At 36.4% G+C, this 25165-nt stretch overlaps 1 protein-coding gene and 1 non-coding gene across 4 annotated transcripts in view; one reads left to right on the top strand and one right to left on the bottom strand.

The window, feature by feature from the left end:
• Positions 1-25165, bottom strand: part of SOS1 (SOS Ras/Rac guanine nucleotide exchange factor 1) — a 138155-nt gene that overhangs the window by 85096 nt on the left and 27894 nt on the right. The gene's annotated exons all lie outside the window — the stretch shown is intronic.
• Positions 2928-3036, top strand: LOC117802180. Its single transcript, XR_004625220.1, has one exon. It is a non-coding gene; the product is annotated as a U6 spliceosomal RNA (small nuclear RNA).

Below are 25165 nucleotides of genomic sequence, written 5' to 3'. Positions count from 1 at the left end.
GAGCAGGGGGAGGGGCAGAGAGAGAAGCAGACTCCCCGCCGAGTCTGCAGGGAGCTCAACGTGGGGCTCAATCCCAGGACCCTGGGATCATGACCTGAGCCAAAGGCAGATGCTTAACCGACTAAGCCACCCAGGTGCCCCAAAAACTTCATATACTTTAAAAAATATAATTACTTTAGGTAATTTAAGTANCAGGACCCTGGGATCATGACCTGAGCCAAAGGCAGATGCTTAACCGACTGAGCCACCCAGGTGCCCCAAAAACTTCATATACTTTAAAAAATATAATTACTTTAGGTAATTTAAGTTAGCAAATGTAAGAACTTCACTAAGGAATTAATGAGAGCCATGAATAAGAATTTTATGTGATCATGACAGTAATCCTTTTAAGGTATAATCATCATATTCAACTAATGATGCCACATTGAATTTTAAACCTTCTTTCAAGACTGCCTGCATCTATCTTGATGGCCCGTTTTGTCTCTAGTGGTTTCTAACAGATTCAGAAGCAACTTTGTTGGCTATTATTGCCAGATTTTGTGGAATCTGAAAAAACAAAGGGATCAGGTCTATATCAATTCCTAGTTGTGTGATACATGAATCCTCTAAGTGTATTCAGCAACCCCATGGGTAAACTGCCAGAAAACACTATGTTGAATTCTGATTAATTTTTCATAGCCTTTTCTAGCTAATGGCTCTCCGAAGAATTAGAAAGGCTTCTAGAGTGTACTTTGTCCTATCTTGAGCCCAGACTTGCTACTTTTATTTATAAATATAACAGGGGAATATAAAATAAAACTTATATTCTCAAAATCTTTACCATAGCAAATAATAAAGATCTGGATCGTTAAATTTCTTTCTCAGTGTTAACAATGATTATTTAGCCAACATTTTGTGTTTTAGGTGTTTATCTTTCCTCATTCGTAGATTTAAAAATCAAAGCAAAAATCCCTTGTAAAAAAAAATTAAAAGAGAAAAATAAATCAGAGAACTTAAATCTTTTCTATAAGTAAATTGACTAAAAATATTTGCTCATTTCTTGGAGACTGTTAATTAGCCTTTAGGCCCATATATGTAACAATATTTTTTCTTTCCAGAGTTTCTCTTATTTGCTGGGGACACAAAGAGGAATAAGGACATTACATCTACCCTCACAAAGAGTTCAGCTCACAGAGGAGCTAGACATGTACACAACTGACTTAATGCAGTATGATGGGGCTAAAATGGAGTTATATTTAAGGAACAGTGATGACCAAAAAAAAAAAAAAAAGTGACCCTTGCTGATGGGTATGAGGATTATCAGAAGTCTTCCCAAGTGGGGCGTCTGGGTGGCTCAGTTGGTTAAGCTTCCGACTTTTGATTTTGGCTTAGGTCGTGATCTCAGGGTTGTGAGATCGCGCCCCACATTGGTGTGAAGCCTGCTTAAGATTCTCTCTCTCCGTCTGCCCCTCCCCCCTCCTCCAGCTTGCACCCTATCTTAAAAAAAAAAAAAAAAAGTCTTCCCAAGTAAAATACTCATGAACTGGGGCATAAAGGATGAATAAGGTGAGAAAGGCAGCACATAAGGAAGTAGGGCTTTTACTAAAAAAGCTAGCATATAAAAAATTATAAAGGCCAAGACCAAATGATATGTTGGGAAAACTTTAGGAGTTGGGCCAAAGAGCACATGTAGGGAAGGCTAAGTCTGGGAAGGGCAGGCTTGTGTTCAATGCTAAGAAGTGGGGAAGTGACCAGGGAAGTAGAAAATAACTGAAAGGTTTTAAAGAAGACATTGACATCAACAGATTTCTTTGCTGAAGAATCTCTCTGGTATCAGTATGAAGAATGTGTTGAAATGAAGATGAGGTTAAAGGAAGCAAAACTAGTTGGAAAGATGCTACAGGCTCTGGAAAAAGAAACAGTGGAGGCCTGAATCAAGGCAGAAACAGTGGGAGGTGGGAAAGTGAGGAGGTGTGTTTGGATAACTATTTTGGGGGAGAGAATCACCAACTTAACCAGTAAATACTAGAAGAGGATAATATTTTGCAGAAAAGATAAATTCAAGTTGAACACCTCAGTTTAAGGTTCTTGTATTATATGCAGTGAAATAAAGCTGAAATTGTTTTTTATCAAGTGGTTTTGAAATTTTTATTGTATTTAATTTTTTTGGTTGTAGAGTTATTTGCCCTAGCAGTGCTTCAAATACTCAAGCAGCGAAACTGCCTACCCATTGGGTGTTTATGGGAGAGATAATGTACTTCTTAGCCTACTAGATGCCATAACTATAGAAAGTGAATAGAGCTTATTTAACGAGTATTTGCAAATAACTCACTCCCAATTGTCAAAATTTTTCTTTTTTACTAATGTGAAATGATTAAAATAAATTAACTGAAATAAGTAAAAATTATTTAAGACTACTCATCACACATATTTGGCCATGTGAGCAAAATATAAATAAATAATAAGTAATCTGAGAACCTGTGTACACTGTAGAAGTAGCTTTGGACTATTATATATGGCCAAAAAAATGCATGTACAAAAATAAGAAAGATTACTTAAACTGTTATTAAATTTTTAAAATAAAAGCAATGAAAAAAGATATAACTAAGATACAGCAACAACTTTAAATTATAGGAAATACAGTTACTGAAAACTTCTATCTCATACCATCTGAAGAAATTTTCAATTATAGTAGGAAATATTCACGCACAGAATTTTTAAAACACATATACATTTAACTCTTCATTCAAAACTAAATTGTAAATGACAGTATAAGCCTGGGACATCTTATCGTACCAGAAAGCAAGGAAGCTCTCAAAGGTGAATGGGTCATAACAAACAAAAAACAAAACAAAACACAGGAGTATCATGAGAAGGCTTCTCACTTGCAAAATATGGGCTAATTCAAAAACCAAATCAACTGTAAGTAACAGAAATATGTTGAATCTGTGCTTGCTTCGGCAGCACATATGCTAAATTTGGAATGATACAGAGAAGATAAACCTGGCCCCTGCGCAAGGATGACACATGAAATACACTGAATCTATAAAAATCAATGAGGTCAAAATGATGTTTTAAAAAATACCAAACTCATTAAACAGCACTGGAAATAACTGGGGCACTGATTCTTTATCCTGAAAGAATTAATATACATCCTTCTTTTCCTGTCTGAACTATACTCTGGGATAACCAAACAATCCAAATTGATGAGGAATTCTTCCTTATAGAAGGATTCCAGATAACAAATATAAAAGGAATGCAGAGTTCGAAAACCACCCATTTGTAACTTGAGCAACATAAATTCAGATATTAATCACCAACAGACAAAACCATTATATGAATAGTTCATCTTTATAAAGAAGGGCTAAGGCTGTCACCTCCTGAATCCCCTGATCAATCTTAAGTTAGCATAACTAAAACTGGGGCCAGACTTGATGCAGCATAAAGCCACAGCACCACCTGTGAAGTGATCTTGCCAAAAAAGCTAAATATAAATCTAATCAAGATTCAAAAGCTAACTTCCGCTTATAGAAACCATGACACATATAAGTTCAATATTACCCCAAGGAAGTAAACAGAAAAATCCAGAATGTTGAACATCTTGCACAAAAACTGACCCAGTTCCTGCAATAAGTCAATTTGGAGAGTAGGGTCTGTAAATTAAAGAAATTTAAGAGACGTAATAATAACTACATTTAATATGCGGTCCTTGTTTGGCTTCTGATTCCAAAAAACCAACTGCAAAAACAACAATTCTCAGAAAAATGGACAAATTTGAATTTTGACTGGTATTATTAGATGATACCAAGAAATTGTTAATTTTGATAACTATGATTACGGCATTGCAGTTATATAAGAAAAAATGTGTGTCGAAATCTGCAGGGAGGAAATGACCTCTGATGAATATGATTTGCTTTAAAGTACTTTGGGAAAAATAAAAAGGAAGGCAGATGAAGACGAGGTAAATGTGGCAAAATCTAGATAACTCTAGGTGATGGGCACATGAAGATTTGTCTACTTTGTGTATGTTTTCAATTTTTCATTTAAAAATACTGGAGTGGGATATAAAAATATTGCATATCACCTACGGAGACTATCACCAATGCAAATTCACCCCCCTCCTACTATTCCCTTTGCGAAGATCTGGGGTTGGGCCCCACGATCTGTATCTTTTAACAAAATACCTCAAGAGAGTCTTGCAAGTAGTCCTGAGATCATACTCTGAGAAATACTAACATAGAAGAAAGAACTCCTAAAGGCAGTCCTAAACATATCTGGAGAAGTTAGGAGGGGGATTGATAGAAGATCTACAACCTGAGCTGACTTTTGAAAAAAAATGGAAATCTTCTGGGTGAATCCATGAGGAGGGCAATCTGGCAGGAATACTGTAAAGTAAACACCAGAGATATGAGCGTACACACTGCAGTTTAGGAAATGCCAAGCAGTTTGGTATGATTAGAATATAAGGAAGCAAGATGGGAAGATGGTAGGAGGTGAGGTGGGCAAGAGATACAATGTAAAAGATTTCCGTAGGCAATGCTAAAAAATTAAACTACACTTAATGTATTCGGTGCTAAGGGAAATTTTATTCTATATTCTAAACGTTTCAGTTATAGGACTTTGGAAACAAAACGTCCATGCCTTGAGGACTATTTTTGTCTTAAAAAGGGTCTTGGTAAAAAGACCTTTTTTTTTTTTTTTTAAAGTTTTATTTATTTAAGTAATCTCTACCTTCCACATGGGGCTTGAACTCACAGCCCCTAGGACCAAGAGTCACATGCTCCTCCAACTAAGCCAGGCAGGCACCCCAAAAAAAACCTTTCCATAAAAAAGACAAAATATCAATATCATGAAGTTACCTTCAACTAGATTCCCTACCCTGTCCACAACCTAAAATAAGGCCTTAAAAAAAGGCACTAAAATCAAAGTTCTTAAATAAAACAAAAATCAAACAATATACCTACATGTTACCATTATGTGCATACAGTCTGTACTTATGTGCACTGTTAAGTACACGTATTTATTTTCTAGTTCAGTCCACTAAGAGGGCCTAAAGGTACACATACATACCTCAGTAACAATGAACACATCCGGTGCTCTGATCCTGGCTTCTAACACCACTCTCCAAAAGAGAAAGAAGGGTTCCTTGGAGACATGACTGATTCTAGGTCTAAGGGAATATACAGAATGAGCCTAAAGCATGTTGCAGTACTGGAAAGTAAAGAAGTCCTCAAAAACCAAAAGGGTTGGGTATGTCAAAAAGACACAGGGGGGAAAAAAAAGAAGGAATGAAAGAAAGGGAAAAACAACACAAGAGCCAACACAAAAGAGCTCCCAATGATCAAAGCTGGTACAATTTGAGCAAGAAAATAATATAGTACTGGATTATAACCCAAAGTATAAAATAAATATCCATGAGGCCATTCTGATACAGATAGATATATGAAACATATATATTTATTTTCCTATCTTTACATATCTATATGTACTATAGATATCATATGCATATGATATATATGCAGCTATAAAGTTACTCCCTCCCCTACCTTTTCCATATTCTTTAGAAGCAAATTGGGGGAGGGGTACCTAATACTATCTTCTTCAGTTACAATCCGTTTATATACAATATGTAAAAGACAGGGGATGGAGGAGTAACTTTATAGTGGATAAAGCTAAGAAACACTACCTTGGCCATGTGATCAAGGTTAACACCAACAATGACAAGTCATGTTTATAACATGTACCTCTGATATGCTGTGACAAAAAATGGCACTTTACCTCTGTAGTTTTCCTACCAAAAACCTATGACCTCAGTCTAACCATGAGAAAAGCAATGGACAAATCCAAATTGAGGAGCATTCTGCAAAAAACCTGACCAGTACTTCTTAAAGTCATCAAGGACAAGGCAAGTCTGAGAAACTGTCACAAACCAGAGGAGGCAAGGGAGACAAGATGACTAAACGTAAAGCGGTATCCCTGGGTGGGATTCCGAAGCAGTAAAAAGGACACTGAGGGGAAAACTGGCAAAATGTGAATAAGGCAGCAAGTTCAGTAAATAATAATGTACTAATGTTGATTTTTTAGTTGTGACATATGTATCACAGTGACATATGGCATTAATAAGGAGAAATTAGGGGGCGCCTGAGGGGCTCAGTGGGTTAAGCTTCTGCCTTTGGGTCAGGTCGTGATCTCAGGGTCCTGGGATCGAGCCCCCTCCCCCTCCCATTATCTCTCTCTCTCAAATAAATAAATAAAATCTAAAAAAAAAAATAAGGAGAAATTAGATAAGGGGTATACGGAATTTTCTGTATTACCTTCTCAACTTTTCTGTAAATATAAAACTGCTGTAAAGTAAAAAGTTTCTTTTTAAAAGTGTGGGTTGTGGCTGAAGTAGTACTAGACAGAAACTTAAAGCTTTAATGTTTATGTTATAAGAGAAGAAAGAATGAAAATGAATGGGCTAAGCATCCAAAGGAAGAAATCGGGGGCGGGGGAGAAAGATACATTAAAACAGCACTACCTAAAAGAAAGAAATAAAAAGCAATAATAAATTAAAAAAAAAAACCAACAACAGAGAGTTCCCTAGACCCTCACACCATGTGAGGAGGCAGAGAGAAAGTGGCTGAGAACCAGGCTGTAGGCCCTCACCAGACACCAAATCTGCCAGTGCCTCGATTTTGGACTCCCTACCCTCCAGAACTGTGAGAAATACATTTCCATTGTTTATAAGCCACCAAGTCTATGGTATTCTGTTATAGTAACTGAATGGACTAAGATACAAACCACATAAAAAAAAATCAAAGATAGATCAAATACATAATTGTGATGAAAAAAAGATTTAGAAAACTTTAAAAAAGTACAGAACATCTTTATAACTTGAGGCAGAAAAGAATTTCTTTGAAAAGACACAAAAAGTACAAAACAAAGAAAAATCATAATTCAATTTCTTAAATTAAGATCTACTGCTTCATCAAACAAAACACAAGAAGTACAAAGCTAAGTCACATACTGGGAGAAAATAAATGGAGCACATACAATCTACAAAGGATAAATATTCAGGATAAGTAAAGAACTCTAAAGTATTAATAAGAACAAACACTCCATTTTTTAAATGGGTAAAAAGACATGTACAGGCATTTCACATAAGAGGAAACACAATTACCCCATAAAAATACAAAGGTGCCCAGCTTCAACCTTATAAGTATTCAGGTAAATATAAATTAAAACTATGAAATATAATTTCAGGTCTTACTGTTCCGACAAAAATTTAAAAGTCTGAGAGTATCAAGTGTTAGTGAAGATGTGAAGAAATGGGAATTTTCATTCATTACTGGTGGAAATAAACAACATGATCTTTTTGGATTAAAGTTTGAGAATACTGGGGCACCTGGGTGGCTCAATCAGTTAAGCACCAGCCTTTGGCTCACGTCATGATCCTAGGGTCCTGGGACTGAGCCCCCCATCAGGTTCCCTGCTCAGTGTGGAGTCGGCTTCTTCCTCTCCCTCTCTCCTTGCTCGTGCTCTCTCTCTCTCAAATGTAAAATCTTTTGAAAAATGTTAACAGTAAGTAATGTTTGAAAAGCAAAACTTGGAAACAACCCCAGTGTCTATTAACATCAGAATGGATCAATACATTGTAAATTCACAAGATGGAATACTATATACCAGTGAAAATGAGTGAACTAAAAGCTACAGAGAATAACATAAATGATTCTCAAAATCATAATACTGGGCAAAAATGTAAGTTACAGACGAATACAAACAATATGATTCCATTTATATCAAGATTAGAAAAAGGCAAAACCAAACTATGCACTGTTCAGGAATTGATACATATGTGATAAAACTGTAAAGAAGTGTAAGCAGTTGATTAATCCAAAACTCAGTAAATTGTTACCTTCAGGTGATGGGAGAGGACATGCAATTAGGTAGGGAAACACAGGGGTCTTTTAAAGTATAAGAAATTATATCTTAAACCATGTGTTTGGTACATAGGGTGTTCATTTTAAACTGAATGTGTAAGTTACGTGCACTCTTTTAAATGTATGAGATGCTTAAACATTTTTTTATATTAAAAGATTAGCATGAGTAATACTTAAAACTATTTTTCTGGGGGTGCCTGGGTGGCACCGCGGTTAAGCGTCTGCCTTCGGCTCAGGGCGTGATCCCGGCGTTGTGGGATCAAGCCCCACCACATCAGGCTCCTCTGCTATGAGCCTGCTTCTTCCTCTCCCACTCCCCCTGCTTGTGTTCCCTCTCTCGCTGGCTGTCTCTATCTCTGTCGAATAAATAAATAAAATCTTTAAAAAACAAAACAAAACAAAACAAAACAAAAACCCCTATTTTTCTGGTCTTGGAAGTTTTAAGTATTTTCTTCAATAAATATTATAAAATATAAATAATATATAATTTTTACAAGTAACAGAATATCTTTATTGTTAATTTGGCTGATGAGTACTGAGCAAAACAAATAAATCGATGCAACTGTAAACCTGGTTCCTGGCAAACAGGCATATAAGATTTTACAAGTTCTTTTTTTTTTTTTTTAAGATTTTTATTTATTTATTTATTTGTGAGAGAGGGCGAGCAGAAGCAGGAGGAAGGGTCTGAGGGAAAGGCAGAAGCAGAGTCCTTGCTGAGCAGGAAGCCTGACACAGAGCTCGATCCCAGGACCCTGAGATTATGACCCAAGTCAAAGGCTTAACCGATTGAGCCATCCAGGAGCCTCACAAGTTCCTAACTGTAAATTTGTTTGCAATAATAGCCTAGTATTAACCAAATTAGAACCGCTATCTGTCAATAAAGGTTGAAATACAACCTACAGAATAATTTTTCCATAGCAATAATGCAAGATCATGCTTGTTAGCAAAGAATGTTCACAGTTCTTAAGTTAAAAAGTTCTGATGATTTTGATCATAAAAACTTTTTTAAAAACCCAAATATTCTTTTTGTTTTTAAATTTCAATACTTGGAAATGAGAAATTCAACAAATTGGCCAAAATTAGGAAAAGACATTACACAGTGGTATCTTTTTTCCTGCATTTATTAATGAAGTAAGATTCATACTATGTTCTATAGTCAGAATTTAACTGGTTACTTGTCTGTTTTTTAATTTCTATGGAAACATCAGTTAATAAATAGGGAAGAAATCCAGGTCTTTCACTCTGATTAATTACACAACTAATAAAATTGGGTTGTACTGATTTCCTCACATAATCTCATTTTAAATTCTAAAAATGGAACCAAAATTTGTTAACTCTGGTTGGGGAAGAAAACTTGTGTTTAGGCCTATGTATATATAATTAAGATAAGAATAAAAGGTTCTATAACTTTCTATGTATAGATTTCTTCTATTTAGCATAGGAGATTTTTGATTTTTAAGTATTTACAAATATTTAATCCATGTTATAAAATTTTTGACAATTTCCCTGATTTTTAATTCATAAATATAGCATCTGACTATTCACAAGTCTCTGGATTTTTGATTAAAAACATTTACTGAACCCTCTCCATAAAGAATACTCTCCTAGGTTATATAAAAAAGATATAGGAAATAAAACCTATTTAAGAGTTAATAGTAAAGCTGAAAAAAGGAAACACAAACACATACAATCATAAAATTATAAAATCTTAAGTGTTGGAAAGAAAGAGCCAGAAGTGACTTTGTATCCTAAATTCCCACCTAAGGAGGCTGTCTTACAAAATAGCTTGAGGAACACCTGGGTGGCTCAGTTGGTAAAGCATCTGCCTTCGGCTGAGTTCATGACCCCAGGGTCCTAGGATCGAGGCCCACGTGGGGCTCCCTGCTCAGTGAGGAGTCTGCTTCTAGCTCTTTCCCTCTCTTTGCCACTCTCCCCCATGCTCATGTTCTCCCTTTGTCTCAAGAGAAAAAAAAAAAAAGCATGAAAGTACAATACATCACATCAAAAAGTTCAAAAAGCTGACAAAATACTAAGAATAATCAAGTTTTGGACTAATTAAGCATGGGTGCCAGCCTTCTTTGCCTTGTTACGCACTAGTAGCTTTTTATCATATTTTCAATACAAGTTAGAGCCAATGAGTATTATAGTCAAATTCTTGTCTGATACAAAGATGCTGAACAGAAATATTTTCACAAAACTGAGTCTGAAATTTTTACCCAGAAGCACCCTATTTCTAATTTTAATGTTTGCTCCAGGGAGAAAAGTTAATCTGAATTGACTAATATTATGAACTGCTCAATTTATTCCATTTTGTTATTTTTATCTAAAATGTAATGTAAATCAAACTCGAAATAAGGACTTAAGCCCTCGGCTATCATGTAGCCAAGGGACAGGATAGTTAGATACTTTACAAAACTTGTTCAAAATCTATATTCATATGGGAGAACAGCAAAATGATTCAAGCTGCAGGAGGAAGAGAAATAAACACTACTATATAAACATCAGAGTTAACACTATAGACCACATTAGCCTGGTATAATGTTTGGTAGTTCTTCTAACCTTCCCCTTACATTTCTTTCATTCATGCAAGAAATATTTGTTGAGGAGCCCATATATATGCTCAGCAGTGTAGTAGGCATTTGGGAAAAGCAGAAAAGACAAAGTTCCAGTCCTCACAAACTTAAATTCTTTGCTCTAGGTTAGACTTGTGTTGCTGGGTCTTTTCCCTCATTTTCCTTTATGTATTTTTTGGCAAAGGAAAACTAGATCTGCATTAATGAAAGAATAGAGAAGAATAGAAAAATAATTTTTTAAAAAAATATCTTAATTCAATAATCAAAATTTACTCTTAGTTTACCCCAAAATAGCTAGAAATCTAGCCAGGTGTTAAAGCTCAAGAAAGAAGTTAAGGCCAAAGGCATGGATCTGGAGTTCACCCAAGTTCCTGGAGTTCACAGGAAACAGTACAAACTATGGGTGGATAAAATCTCTCACTCCAGGGTTAAGACCACAGAGCAGTGAAGGATAGGATGGAATCTTGGTAGCACCTACAGCCAAGCAGCAAGCAGATGATGAGGCAAAACAAAAATCATTGTCCAAGAACTTTAAATACCACAAAACTCAGAGTATTTTGAGAAGACCAACTAATGAACAATTAACACATAACCGGTGACCTCTTAGAGAAGAATATGAATAGAGTAGCATGAGCAGAACCCAAATGGCACTTAACCAAACGGGACTCAATTGGCAGGTCATTGCAGAGTAAATGGGACTGCTCTTGGGGGAACTCTAGTGAGGAAAACAAGAAGAGATGCAACAATAGAAGTCTTAAAAAGAGATGCAAAATACAGAGGGTAAAGGAAATACCAGCCCAATTGTGAGTTAAAAATTGATTACTCTTGCTATTTCATGAATTTTAGAGGAAGACATTTTACCAATGTTGATAAAAGTTTAAGAGAAATCACAGACACATTTGTGTGGTACACTTCACATTCAACACCCATGTGCCAGAGACTAGCATACCACCTAACACATTCATTCAGGAAATATTTCTTGAGAGCCTGCTATGTTCCAGATACAATACTAGGCACTGGGAATATAATGAAGAGAGAGCTCTGCAGGCATTCATGTGGTTTACAACTTAGTGAATGAGAAAAATATTAATCACTGTTTATAACTGTATAAAGGAAAGAGTTTTACGAACAGAAATAACCTAATTTAGATTTGGGGGTCAGGGAAAATCCTCTCTGATCAAGTGATGCCTAAGCTGAGGTCTAAAAGATGAGTGTGGGCTTCCTGCATCACTGCTCCCAGAACACTTTGACACCTTCATGCCTTCTCATGCTTGTCCTCTGCCTTGATTGTTCTCCCCTTAACTGTGCCAGCAGAAAATCCTAATGATCTTTTTGTGGCCCTGCTATCATATCAATTCACTTGATCTCCCAATTAGGATTAACTGGTGCGTTCTCCAAGTTATCTTTTTTTTTTTAAAGATTTTATTTATTTATTTGAGAGTGAGAGTGAGAAATGGACTCCCCCCTGAGCAGAGAGTGCAACATGGGACTCAATCCCAGGACCCTGGGATCATGACCTGAGCCGAAGGCAGACACTTAACCGACTGAGGTACCCAGGCTCCCATTATCTTATCTTTTATTGTTAATAGCTGAACACTGATGAATACTATAGTTGTTTCCTTCAGTGAACTGAAGGCTCTTGGAGGGCAGGGACTATGTCTTTTTCATGAATTGTCTGCAATGCATATTTACTGACACACAGTATACACCTACCCTAATGGATGTCCTATTACTTGTTTTTATTTCTAATAAAGGTTTAGTGCCTAATAAGTATGTTTTCCTTCTTCTGTTTCTAACCAAAGTGGGTATTACACATGTAATAAAGTGACCAGGGATAAATATGCAAGCACAGACTGGGAAGTATCCTGAAATAGGGCATTTTGTTTGGGAATAATCTTTTAGAATCCATTTGGGAAGAAAGTGGAAGTAAACAGCAGATTGAAAAAAGGGATGGGAAAGTGTGCAAAAGCTTCAAAGGTATTGAACTGCCAGCTAGGACAAGTGGGACCACTTTGCCTGCCTCTAATAATTCTCCCTTCCCCAGCTTCAGGTTTTCCTACCCACTTCCAGCAGTTCCCACAAAAGGGTCCCTGGTCATGACAGCAACAGGCCCCAGAATCACCTTCTTCTTTGAATAATTTATAAAACCAAATACATAAAACAAAGTTATTCACATATTGGGAAACAAGCAGTTCAAACTATGATGCCTAAAGAGAAGGGACACAAATGAGGTGAGCCCTCTAACTGCTCAACTTCTGCCTGGAGGCGGCTTTCAAGCCACTGAGCAGCGAGAGAGTGGAACAAGGACTTAAAGGGAGCCCAGCAATCTCAAGGAGACAGAAATCCTGCAGGTCAAGGTGACTAAATATGGGCAGTAGGGCACTAAAATGGAGAGGACTTCCCAAGTCAGAGGAAGCTCCAGAGATCTGCAGAGTACCCTCAAATCTATGGCTGAATACTGATATTCACTTGTGAGAAAAAAATTCCCCAAGGCCAGGAAAGAACCACCAAAAGGGCTACAGACAAAACAATTCCTGGAGCTCACACAGGAGTGGATTAGTTCATGCTCCCATCAGACACGGTGGAAAGATCTCTTACCACATGGGGTATCATGTAAAGTTCTCAGGAAAACACTATCTCAGTAGTAGAACTAAAACCTGCTTTGGATCTGCTCTACCAAAGCTTAAAGCAAGTCTCAAAAGGATTAAACTTACCCTAAATAACTTAATTACTCGTCAGAACAAAATATAACATTATTCATAAAATATAACAAAATCCAGTACCCAACAATGTAAAATTCACAATTTCCATCAACCAATCAAAAGTTACCAGCATGCAAAGAAGCAGGAAAATATAACCCAAAAGCAGAAGCGGAGTAATCAATTGAACCTAGAAAATGGCAAAGATGTTGGAATTAGCAGACAGTGAAATTGAGATAGCTACTGTAAGGCCACAAAACAAGTCTCCACAAATTAAACAAACAAACAAAAACTGAAGTCATACCATGTGTCTTTTCTGACCACAATGCTATGAAACTAGAAATCAACCACAAGAAAAAATCTGGAAAGAGCACAAATACATGGAAGTTAAATAATGTGCTACCAAACAATGGGTCACCCCCCAAAAATCAAAGACATCAAAAATTACATGGAAACAAATGAAAATGAAAACACAACAGTCCAAAATCTTTGGAATGCAGCAAAAATGGATCTGAGAGGGAAGTTTATGGCAATATGGGCCTACCTCAAGAAGAAAAATCTCAAACAAACAACCTAACACCTAAAGGAGCTGGAAAAAAGAAGAAAACCCCAAACAGCAAAAGAAAGGAAAATGAAGGAAATATTAAAGATTAGGGCAGAAAAGAATGATACAGCAACTAAAAAAACACAATAGAACAGATCAATGAAACCAGGAGATGGTTCTTTGAAAAGATCAACAAAATTGATAATAAACCTCTAGCCACACTCAAAAGGGCAGGGTGGGGGGGAGGGGACCCAAATAAACAAAATCACCAATGAAAGAGGAGAAATAACAACCAACACCACAGAGATACAAACAACTGTTAGCAGAATATTATGAAAACCTATATGCCAAGAAACTGGGACAACTCAGAAGAAATGGATAAATTCCTAGAAACATAAAACTTAACAAAACAAAAGCAGGGAAAGATAGAAAATTTGAACAGACCAATTACCAGCAATGAAATTGAATCAGTAACCAAAAAATTCCCAAAAAAACAGAAGTCCAGGACCAGATGACTTCACAGAATTCTACCAAACATTTAAACAGTTAATACCTATTCTTCTCAAACTATTCCAAAAAAAAAAAAAAAATTAAGCGGAAGGAAAACTTCCAAGTTCATTCTTTAAAGCCAGTATCATTCTGATACCAAAACCAGATAAAGACCACAAATAAAGAGAACCCACAGACCAATATCTCTTAGGAATATAGATGCAAAAATCCTCAAAAAATACTAGCAAACTGAATCCAACAATACATTTAAAAAAAAAAATCATATGCCACGACCAAGTGGGATTTATTCCCAGGATGCAAGGATGGTCCAATATTCACAAAATAATCAACGTGATACGTCATATCAATAAAAGAAAGGATAAAAACCATATGATCATTTCAATACATGCAGAAAAAAAATTTGACAAAGTACCACATCCATTCATGATAAAAACCCTCTGCAAAGCAGGTCTAGAGGGAACATATCTCAAAAACCCACAGCCAATATCATACTCAATGATGAAAAACAGAGCTTTTCCCCCTAAGGTCAGAAACAAGACAAGGATGTCCACTCTCACCACTTTTATTCAATATAGTACTAGAAGTCCTAGCTACAGCAATTAAACAACATAAAAAATAAAAGACATCCAAATTGGTAAGGAAGAAGTAAAACTCTATTTGCAGATGACATGATACTATATGCAGAAAACCCTACAGACTTCACGAAAAAATTACTAGACTGATAAATGAATTCAGTAAAGTCACAGGATACAAAATTAATGTACAGAAATCTGTTGCATTCCTATTCATTAATAACGAAGTAGCAGAAAGTGAAATTAAGGGAATAATCACATTTACAATTGCAGCAAAACCAATAAAATGCCTAGGAATAAACTTAACCAAAGAGGTGAAAGACCTGTACTCTGAAAAGTGTAAAACACTGATGAAAGAAATTCAAAACAACACAAAGAAATGGAAAGACATTCTATGCCTATGGACTGGAAGAACAAATATCATTACAATGTCTACACTACCTAAGCAAGCTACAGATTTAATGCAATCCCTGTCAAATTACCAACAGCATTTTCCACAGAAGTAGAACAAACAATCCTAAAATTTGTATGGAACCATGAAAGACCTTGAATAGCCAAAACCATCTCGAAAAAGAAAAACAAAACTAGAGGTATCACAATTCCAGGCTTCAAGTTATATTACAAAGCTGCAGTAATCAAAACAGTATGGTACTAGCACAAAAAGAGACACGAGAACAATGGAATAGAGTAGAAAACCCAGAAATGAACCCACAATTATATGGTCAATCCATCTTTGACAAAGGAGGAATGAATATACAACGGGAAAAAGATAATCTCTTCAACAAATGGTACTGGGAAAACAGGACAGCTACATGCAAAAGAATGAAACTGGACCACTTTCTTTCACCATAGACAAAAATAAACTCAAAATGGATTAAAGACCTAAACATGAGACCTGAAACCATAAAAATCCTTGAAGAGAGCAAAGGCAGTAATGTCTCTGACATCAGCAATAGCAATGTTTTTCTGGATATGTCTCCTGAGGCAAGGGAAACAAAAACAAATACTATTGGGACTACATCAAAATAAAAAATTTCTGCACAGTGAAGGAAACAATCAACAAAACTAAAAGGCAAGTGACAGAATGGGAGAAGATATTCGCCAATGATCTATCCAATAAAGGGTTAATATCTAAAACATACAATGAACTTATACAACTCAACACCAAAAAACCCCAAATAATCCAATTTATAAACAGACAGTAGACATGAACAGACATTCCCTAGAGAAGACATCCAGATGGCCAACAGATACATGAAAAGATGCTCAACATCACTCATCAGGGAAACACAAATCAAAACTACAATGAGATATCACCTCACACCTGTCAGAATGGCTAAAATAAAAAACACACGAAACAACAAGTGTGCGTGAGGATGTGGAGAAAAAGGAACCCTCTTGTACTGTTGATGGATATGCAAACTGGTGCAGCTACGATGGAAAACAGTATGGAGATTCCTCAAAAAATTAAAGATAGAACTACCATATGATCGAGGAATTGCACTACTGGGTATTTACCCAAAAATACAAAACACCCCTATGTTTATTGCAGCATTATTTACAATAGCCAAACTATGGAAACAGTCCAAGTGCCCAAGTATCCAAGACGAATAAAGAAAATGTGGTATACACATACAATGGAATATTATTGAGCCATAAAAAAGAATGAAATCTTGCATTTGCAACAACATGGACTGAGCTAGAGGGTATAATGCTAAGCAAAGCAAGTCAGAGAAAGACAAATACCATATGAACTCACGCATGTGTAGAACTTAAGAAAAGCAAGCAAAGGAAGAAAAAAAAAAGAGAGAGAAACAAACCATGAAACAGACTCATAACTATAGAGAACAAACTGATGGTTACCAGAGGGGAGGTGAGTTGGGGAATGGGTGAAATAGGTGATGGGGATTAAAGAGTACACCGATCATGATGAAAAAATAATAATAAATAAATAAAACAGGTAGTATATACTTCATATGCTTAATAATGTAAAGGAAAAATATGAACATGATGAGAAAAAAGACAAAAAATACCCAAATAAAACTTCTAGAGATAAAATTTTAATATCTGAAATGGAAGATACAGATTGGATATTACAAAATAAAATACAGGGGAACTTCAAGACACAGCAGGGAGAGTCTCCAAAATGCAGTATGGACGGGGGGGAAAAACAGACTGAAAAAAAATGACAAGCTTCCATGACCCGTGGGGCAATATTAAGCAGTGTAACATATATGTAACTGTAGTCCCAGCAAGGAACACAGAAAAAAAATTTTAATGAGGAAGAAGCTCCACTTTGGGGGGCTATGTGTGAGCTCCAGGCCCACGAAGAGCACTTTGGCAAGTACTGTAACAAACTAGTTGGTTGTCTGTGTTTTAAGAAACTACAAGGATTCATATTTCTAGTTTTTACTCTGATAAGATTAAAACTTTGACTTATATTTAGTCTAAGTATGTCCCTTTTCTTATATATATCAATGCAGGAGGGAATAAGAACATTAAAAAAAAGAAAGAAAAAAGTTATTTTCTAACTCACCTGAACTCAAATATTTATTAAGACGTGCTGTGTTAGCAAGACATTATTTTAAATGTCAGAGATTCAATTAAACAAAGTTCACACTGAGCTTATATTTTAGTAAGAAAAAGGCTCCAGCCATGTGCTTTCATTTAAAAAAGAAAAAAATAGGAAACCTTAATTTGAACCTCAAACCACTGAAATGAGACATCAGTGTCCATCAGTAAAAAGGATGGGGCGCCTGGGTGGCTCAGTTGGTTGAGCGTCCGACTCTTGGTTTCTGCTCAGGTCATGATCTCAGGGTCACGGGATAGAGTCCAATGCCAGGCTCTGAGCTTGGCAGGGAGTCTGCTTGAGATTCTCTCTCCCCTTCTCCCTCTGCCCCCTCCTCAATTTGCAGATTCTCTCGATCTCTCTCAAATAAATATTTTAAAAAATATATCTGCTAAAAAAAGGGAAACTACAGATGTAACTCCAGTAACATGTGATAGTCTTTTTTAGTACACCTAAGCTTTTCTATGAATTTAATATGTCTTATTATTCAAAGTACATAAAACACTCTACTTACACATAACCAATGAATGTATCATGTAAGCACATAACTGGTAGTTAATCCAGAAATTATCTCTTCCCCAACAGAGCCAGGTCTGTACACTCCCTACACTTTATTGTAACTACCATGTCACCTGTTTATTCCACTCCTTACCTACTACCAGTCTTGCATTCTTTTCCAGAAGCCAGAATCTCTACCCACATTAGAATAAATCAGAGGAACATAATTCTGTTCACAGAGTACTTATGAAATGAATGGATGAATCACACTGCTAAATTCTATAGAGTATCAGATCATTATGAGTTAAACATGCTTTGTAGAATAATATTGCTACTGGGCAGAACTGTGTCCCCTAAAAATGCGTATGTTGAAGACCTAATTCCCAGCACTTCAGAATGTGACTATATTTGGAGATAGGTTCTTTAGAGGCAATTCAGTTAAAATGAGGTCATTAGGGTAGGCCCAAATCCAATCTGTCTGGTGCTCTTATAACAGAAGGAATTTTGGACACATATATACACAGAGGAGAGACCATGCAAAGACACAGGAAGAAGATGGCCACCTACAAGCCAAGGAGAGAGGCCTCAGAAGAAATCAACCCTGCCAAAACCTTGATCTCAGACTTCTAGCCTCCAGAATTACAATAAAATAAATTTCTGTTGTTTAAGCCACCTAGTTTGTAGCCCTGGGCAAACTAATACAACTATGTATCCATTAAAAAGACTCAGGGCTATGCCATTTGATAGAGTTCCATCAGGTATTTTTTATTTTTTTAAGATTTTATTTATTTGAGAGAGAGCGAGAGAGAGAGAGGGCAAGGGCAGAGGGAGAAGCAGACTCCCTGCTGAGCAAGAAGCCTGACACGGAGCTCAATCCCAGGACCCTGGGATCATGACCTGAGCCAAAGGCAGACACTTAACGGAATGAACCACCCAGGGACCCAAGGTATTCTTTTTTTTTTTTTTAAAGATTTTATTTATTTGACAGTGACAGCCAGCGAGAGAGGGAACACAAGCAGGGGGAGTGGGAGAGGAAGAAGCAGGCTTCCAGCAGAGGAGCCTGATGTGGGGCTCGATCCCATAACGCTAGGATCACGCCCTGAGCCGAAGGCAGACGCTTAACGACTGTGCTACCCAGGCGCCCCCCAAGGTATTAAGACAGAAAAATTTAAAGTACAGGGAATGCTCAAATAAACCACATACACGCACATCTGTGTGTGTGCAATATGTTATAAATATACATTTGTACATGAACATAACAATGTGGACGAAAATATGAAATAATATAACCTAGGTTATTTACATGGATTAGAGGTCCTGGCAGAGCAAGGAAATGGATGGAAAGGAAGAAAAAAGGGAGAATGAACCAACCACTCTCTCCCCACCCCCGCAAAAAACCTGTACTGAAAATAACTGCGCCATTTTTATGCATTTTTGTAACATTTTATATATGTGTATATAAATAAAATATAAATTAAATTAAAAATTTTCATTATATTTTTCATTTAAATGAAAATTTCATGATTGCTTTTCTGCTGTGTGTACATTAGCCATGGGAAAGACAGTAATCAAAAGTCCTTTCCCACAGAAAATAACTATATACAAATTCCAAACATGTGTCAAGTGCCAAATTCATATTATCTTGCATTTGTTTTGCTTTAAAAACAGTTAAGTATGGCCTTCCAAAACAAAATTTTTATTACTTTTTGTGATAACAGAGTTCCCACCAATAAAACAAAGAACTGATTCAAGAAAAGAATCTCTGATGGTTTTTTAGTTCTTCAAGCATTTTCTTAAATCTTCATATTCAAGTCTTCCAACTGTGGCAGAAATTTCTTATCAGTGATGTCCTGACATAAGTAGGAGCTTTCTGTAAAATTCCCAGTTTTTTTCCCATAGTGCTCCCATACATCCTATCCTTCAGAATTTTTTTTTAAGATTTTATTTATTTATCAGAAAGAGAGCGAGAGAGCGAGAGAGAGCGAGCGATCACAAGCAGGGGGAACGGCAGGCAGAGGGAGAAGCAGACTCCCTGCTGAACAAGGAGCCTGATGTGGGACTTGATCCCAGGACCCTGGGATCATGACCTGAGCTGAAGGCAAATGCTTAACTGACTGAGCCACCCAGACATCCCCTTCTGAAGTTTTAATCCCATTCTAAGAGGCATCTTTAAAGCTGGAGGAGTAATTCATAATACAGGTGTGTCTATTGTCTATTCTTTGGTAGTTTTCCTAAAAATACCAACGGATGGCAGTTTGTGATTTGAATATCTTTCTAAGATTCACCAATTGATTGCCACTAACGTCTAAGTGTGAGATTCTAAAAACTAGTGAATCAAAGGCAGAAAAGCAGAAGGAAAAGCTTTTTCAAATGCAAACTTCTCCAAATAGATCAGGTTCCTTGATGTATCATCACTAACACAGTAAGATTACTAGACAAACTAAACGGATTTCTTCACATTTATACTTTCACTTCTAGAAGGTAAAATGGTTAATGTCATCTGTGAATCCACTTGTAAATTTTAACCATTTTCAGACTTCGAGTAAAAGAGGCTGTACCCCAAATAAGGTATATGCACACAGGTATGTGTTCACTAGATACTGTGCTAGATACCAGGAATATAAAATGGACAGTCCCTGCCCTCACAGAGCTTAGAAGTACAGGAGGGGAACAAGACATTAAACAAATCATCACAAAAATAGCTACATAAGAGGCAGAGTAGTGAAGAGGTTAAACATGGGCTAAATTCACTAAATTCAAAACTTGCTTTTTTCAAATATCAGGCTGTAATCCTGAGCAAACTACCTAATCTTTCCTATAATATTATGTACCGGCACACAGCCAAGGTTTAGTAAACGTTAGCTGTAGCGATCGCTGTTGTTCGTATTCAAGTAAAGGATGCCATCAGACTTCAAACAGGAACCTAAGTTAACCTAGGGTTGTGAAAAGGAAGATTAAGGCTGAAACCTGAAGGTTTCTACTGAACAGAATTTAGGTGAAAGTGGACCAGTGAAGTGAGAGGGTAATATTCTAGGCAAAGGGAACAGCGTGTACAGACATGAAAGGGAGAGTAAAGGAGTTGACATTCGAGAGGGTCAGGTAGGGCCCCGATCACTGGTCAGATGTACTAGATACAGATGCATTTACTAAAATAAAGAATAATGTAAGAAGAGATGCTTTACTAAATGGGAAAGGGAATGAGGAGATTAAGAGTTTAGTTCTGGGGTTCTGGGGGAGCCTGGGTGGCTCAGTTGGTTAAGTGTCCAACTCTCGATTTTGGCTCAAGTCATGATCTCAGGGTCGTGACATCAAGCCTTGCGTCAGGCTCTGTGCTGAGCATGGAGTCTGCTTTAGGTCCTCTCTCTTCTTCTCCCCCTGCCCCTCTCCACTAGCACAAGCGCTCTCTAAAAATATAAAATAAATAAGTAAATATTTCTCTAAATAAAATAAAAATTTCTTAAAAAAAGTTTAGTTCTGGGCTTCATTATGCTTGAGATATGTTTGAGACATAAAATTAGCAAATGATCAGTTTAACGTACAGATAAAAAAAACTGGAACTGTATTTTTAATAATTGTAATCATACAATGCCTCTACCCTATCAAAATAGCAAGAAGTGGTTAGATACTAAATCATTGTTAAATAATAATGTCACAGGAAACCAAATGAAACTTTTTTTTTCCTCCTAGACATCCCATACTATCGAGCAGAAACTGGAGGCATTTCAATGCTTTGAAGACTGTAACCCAGTTAGGGGTGCTCTTCCCCAACCAATTCCATGATGGCAGACAGTAAGGCTACAGAGAGTATGTGCAAAACAGGAAGGTTAGAAGTGGCTTTCCCCTACAACTTTCTACTATTCTAGAATGTGGCTGAATGTCCCTGGCAAAGAACAGAATCTACTGATTCCTGCACTCAACTGTAACAAATACAGTCTTCAAAGGGAAGTTCTAAAAGAATAGTCACATTTGAGAGAGACATACCAGGCACAAATGGTTGGGTGTAGATATTTTAATGCAAAGGAACAGAGCCACAAAATGACAGATTTGCTTCAGATTTCCTGATAACTGACATTAATTATTAAGTATCACATATTTATACTTCATAAAAATACTTCATTAAATAGCATCAGTGTGTCTTAGTTCTATAAATATTAAGCATTGCCAACACGGCAAGTACTGAGGCTGTCAAATAATAAAGTCTTGTCTGCAAAATAAAGGACTATGATTTAACAACTTTACACTTTTCAATCAGGAGACAATTAAATCCATGGGATCTTTATAATGACAAACAAGATCTGCTATTTTCTTGGAGACTGCCAATGGCAGGGGGAATAATAAGAGTTGTCAGAACACCTGTCTTGGAGGTCTGACTTTACCTGTAAGTATGATCTTAGGCAAGACATGAAATTTCCTAAAATCTCGTTTCTCACTTGAAAATGGCAATACCATTACCCTTCTTCTCAGGATACCGTAATGATCAGATAAAATCATGTATCTAAAAGCACTTTAAAAAATACAGTGCTAAATAACGAATGGTCATTATTCATATTACCACATGCAATGAGGTACAAATTTTAATGCTGGGCACAGAACACATAAATGAAGATTATATGACTCATTATATACTCCCTACCCCCACTCATGCATAGCCTCACCTGTATCAACATCTGCACCAGACTCGTACATTTGCTACAACTGATGAATCTACATTGCCACATCATTATCACCCAACATCTTTAGTTTACATTAAAGTTCACTCTTGGTGTTGTATGGATTTTGACAAATGCATAATGACATGTATACACTATTACAGTATCACAGACAATAGTTTCACTGCCCTAAAAATTCTCTGTACTCTATTCGTCTTTCCCTCCCGCCCAACCCCTGATCTTTTAGCTGTCTCCAGAGCTTTGCCATTTCCAGAATGGCATATAGTTTGGAGATATACAGTAGTTAACATTTTCAGATTGGCTTCTTTCACTTAATAAAACGCATTTAAGGTCTTCCATATCTATTCATGGCTTGATAGCCCATTTCTTTTTAGCGCTGAAAAATACTCCATTACCTGGATATACCACAATTTATTCTTCACCTACTGAAGGAAGTCTTGCCAATTATGAATAAAGCTGCTATAAAATCCAAGTGCATGTTTTTTGTGGATATAAGTTTTCAATTCCTTTGAGTAAATTCCAAGAAGTGTGATTGCTGGCTCATATCGTAAGAGTATGTTCAGTTTTGCAAGAAACCACCAAACTAACTTCTAAAATGGCTACACTAATTTGCTTTCCCAAGAGCAATGAATGGGAGTTTCTGGTTGTTCCACAGCCTTGCCACCATTTGATATGGTGTTCCAGTCAGTGTTCCAGATTTCATTCTAATGGAGAATTAGTGTTATCTCATTATAGTTTCATTTTTCATTTCCCTGATGACATATTATGTAAAGTATTTTTATATGCTTATTTGCCATCATGTAACTTCTTCGGTGAGGTGTCTGTGAAGNTGTCTATCTTTGTCTTTGGCCCATTTTTAACTGGGTTGTGTATTACTGTTGAGCTTTAAGAGTTCTTTGTATATCTTAGATAATATTAGAAAACATCTTTTGCAAATATTTTCACCCAGCCTGTGACTTGTCTTTTTATTCACTTCACAGTATCTTTTGCAGGGCAGAAAATTTGAATTCTAATGAAAGTCCAGCTCATCAGTTATTTCTTTCATTGATCATACCTAATGTATCTAAAATGGCACTGCCAAGATCATCTAGATTTTCTCCTATGTTATCTTCTAAGAATCTTATAGTTTTGCATTTTACTCTTAGATCTGTGATTCACTTTGAATTTATTTTTGTGATGGGTGTAAGGTCTGTGTCTAGATTCATTTTTTGCTTGTGGGTGTCTGATTACCCCAGCATCATTTGTTGAAGAACCTATCTTTGCTCAATTGTATTGCTTTTGCTTCTTTGTCAAAGGTCAGCTAACTATATTTACGTGGGTCTATTTCTGGGCTCTCTATGTTGTTCCATTGATCTATTTATCTACTCTTTCACTAATACCACACTGTCTTGATTACTATAGCTTTACTGTAACTCTTAAAGTCAGGTAGTGTCAGTACTTTGACTTTGTTCTCAATCAATATTGCCTTAGCTATTCTGGATCTTCTGCCTTTCCATATAAACTTTCAGATCAGTTTGTAAATATCCACAAAATAACTTGCTGGGTAAGTTTGATTGATATTGCACTGAATCTATAGATTGAGCTGGCAAAAACTAACATCTTGACAACACTGAGAGTTCCTACTCATGAACGTGGAATATCTCTCCATTTGTTTAGTTCTTTGATTCCTTTCATTAGAGTTTTGTAGTTTTCCTCATATAGATCTTTTAAATATATATAAATTTAATTTATATATAAATTATATATATATATTGTTAGGTTTATACTTAAGTATTTCAATTTTGGGATGCTAATGTATATAGTATCCATTCTTTGCATTTTTCTTTGCCTATTTTAAGATGACTTTATCAATCCTGCTCCTTCATTTTGGATCAGCCATAACGGATCTGAAGCAGGTGTTTTCAGTATCAGTACTACTGGTATCTTGAACCAAATAATTCTTTTGTGGAGAGGCTTGTCCTTTGTAGCATAAGGTATTTAGCAGCATATCTGGCCTCTGACCACTGAATGCCAATAGCATTCCTGACCCTGCCATATGTGACAAGCAAAAATGTCATCAGTCATTGTCAAATGTCCCCTGGGGGTGGGGCAAAATCCCTACTCCTTGAGAACCGATGATTTAAAGCACACCTTTCCCTATCTCTTCATAGTCTACCAGGTGCAGCTGGATTTCCTGCCCTACTATAAATTTCCTAGGATAAATTAAATCACCAATAGTTATAATTCTCCAGCCTGGCCCAGCAGACCTTTACTTCACTACTGCTTATATATATTCTGTTAAATATTCCCTTCCTTGTGTTTTCACAACATCCATTCACATTCTATTTATATCTCAACTTTTAAAAATAGCAAAGTCCATATATTTATACCTTATATATTATACCTGACAAATTATACCTTTTTGAGGCAAGAGAAGTAGGTGATAGCTTTAAAACTTGAAATAAATTTTTACCAAAAAATCAAAGTATTCCTCAAAAGAAAAGGCTTATAAATTTTCAAATAAAATCTCTTTATTTTTTTTAAAAGATTTTATTTATTTATTCAACAGAGATAGAGACAGCCAGCAAGAGAGGGTACACAAGCAGGGGGAGTGGGGGAGGAAGAAGCAGGCTCATAGCAGAAGAGCCCG

The sequence above is a fragment of the Ailuropoda melanoleuca genome, chromosome 4 (assembly GCF_002007445.2).
Source record: "Ailuropoda melanoleuca isolate Jingjing chromosome 4, ASM200744v2, whole genome shotgun sequence".
In the NCBI taxonomy this organism is placed as follows: Eukaryota; Metazoa; Chordata; class Mammalia; order Carnivora; family Ursidae; genus Ailuropoda; species Ailuropoda melanoleuca.
This window is presented reverse-complemented; position numbering and strand designations above follow the sequence as displayed.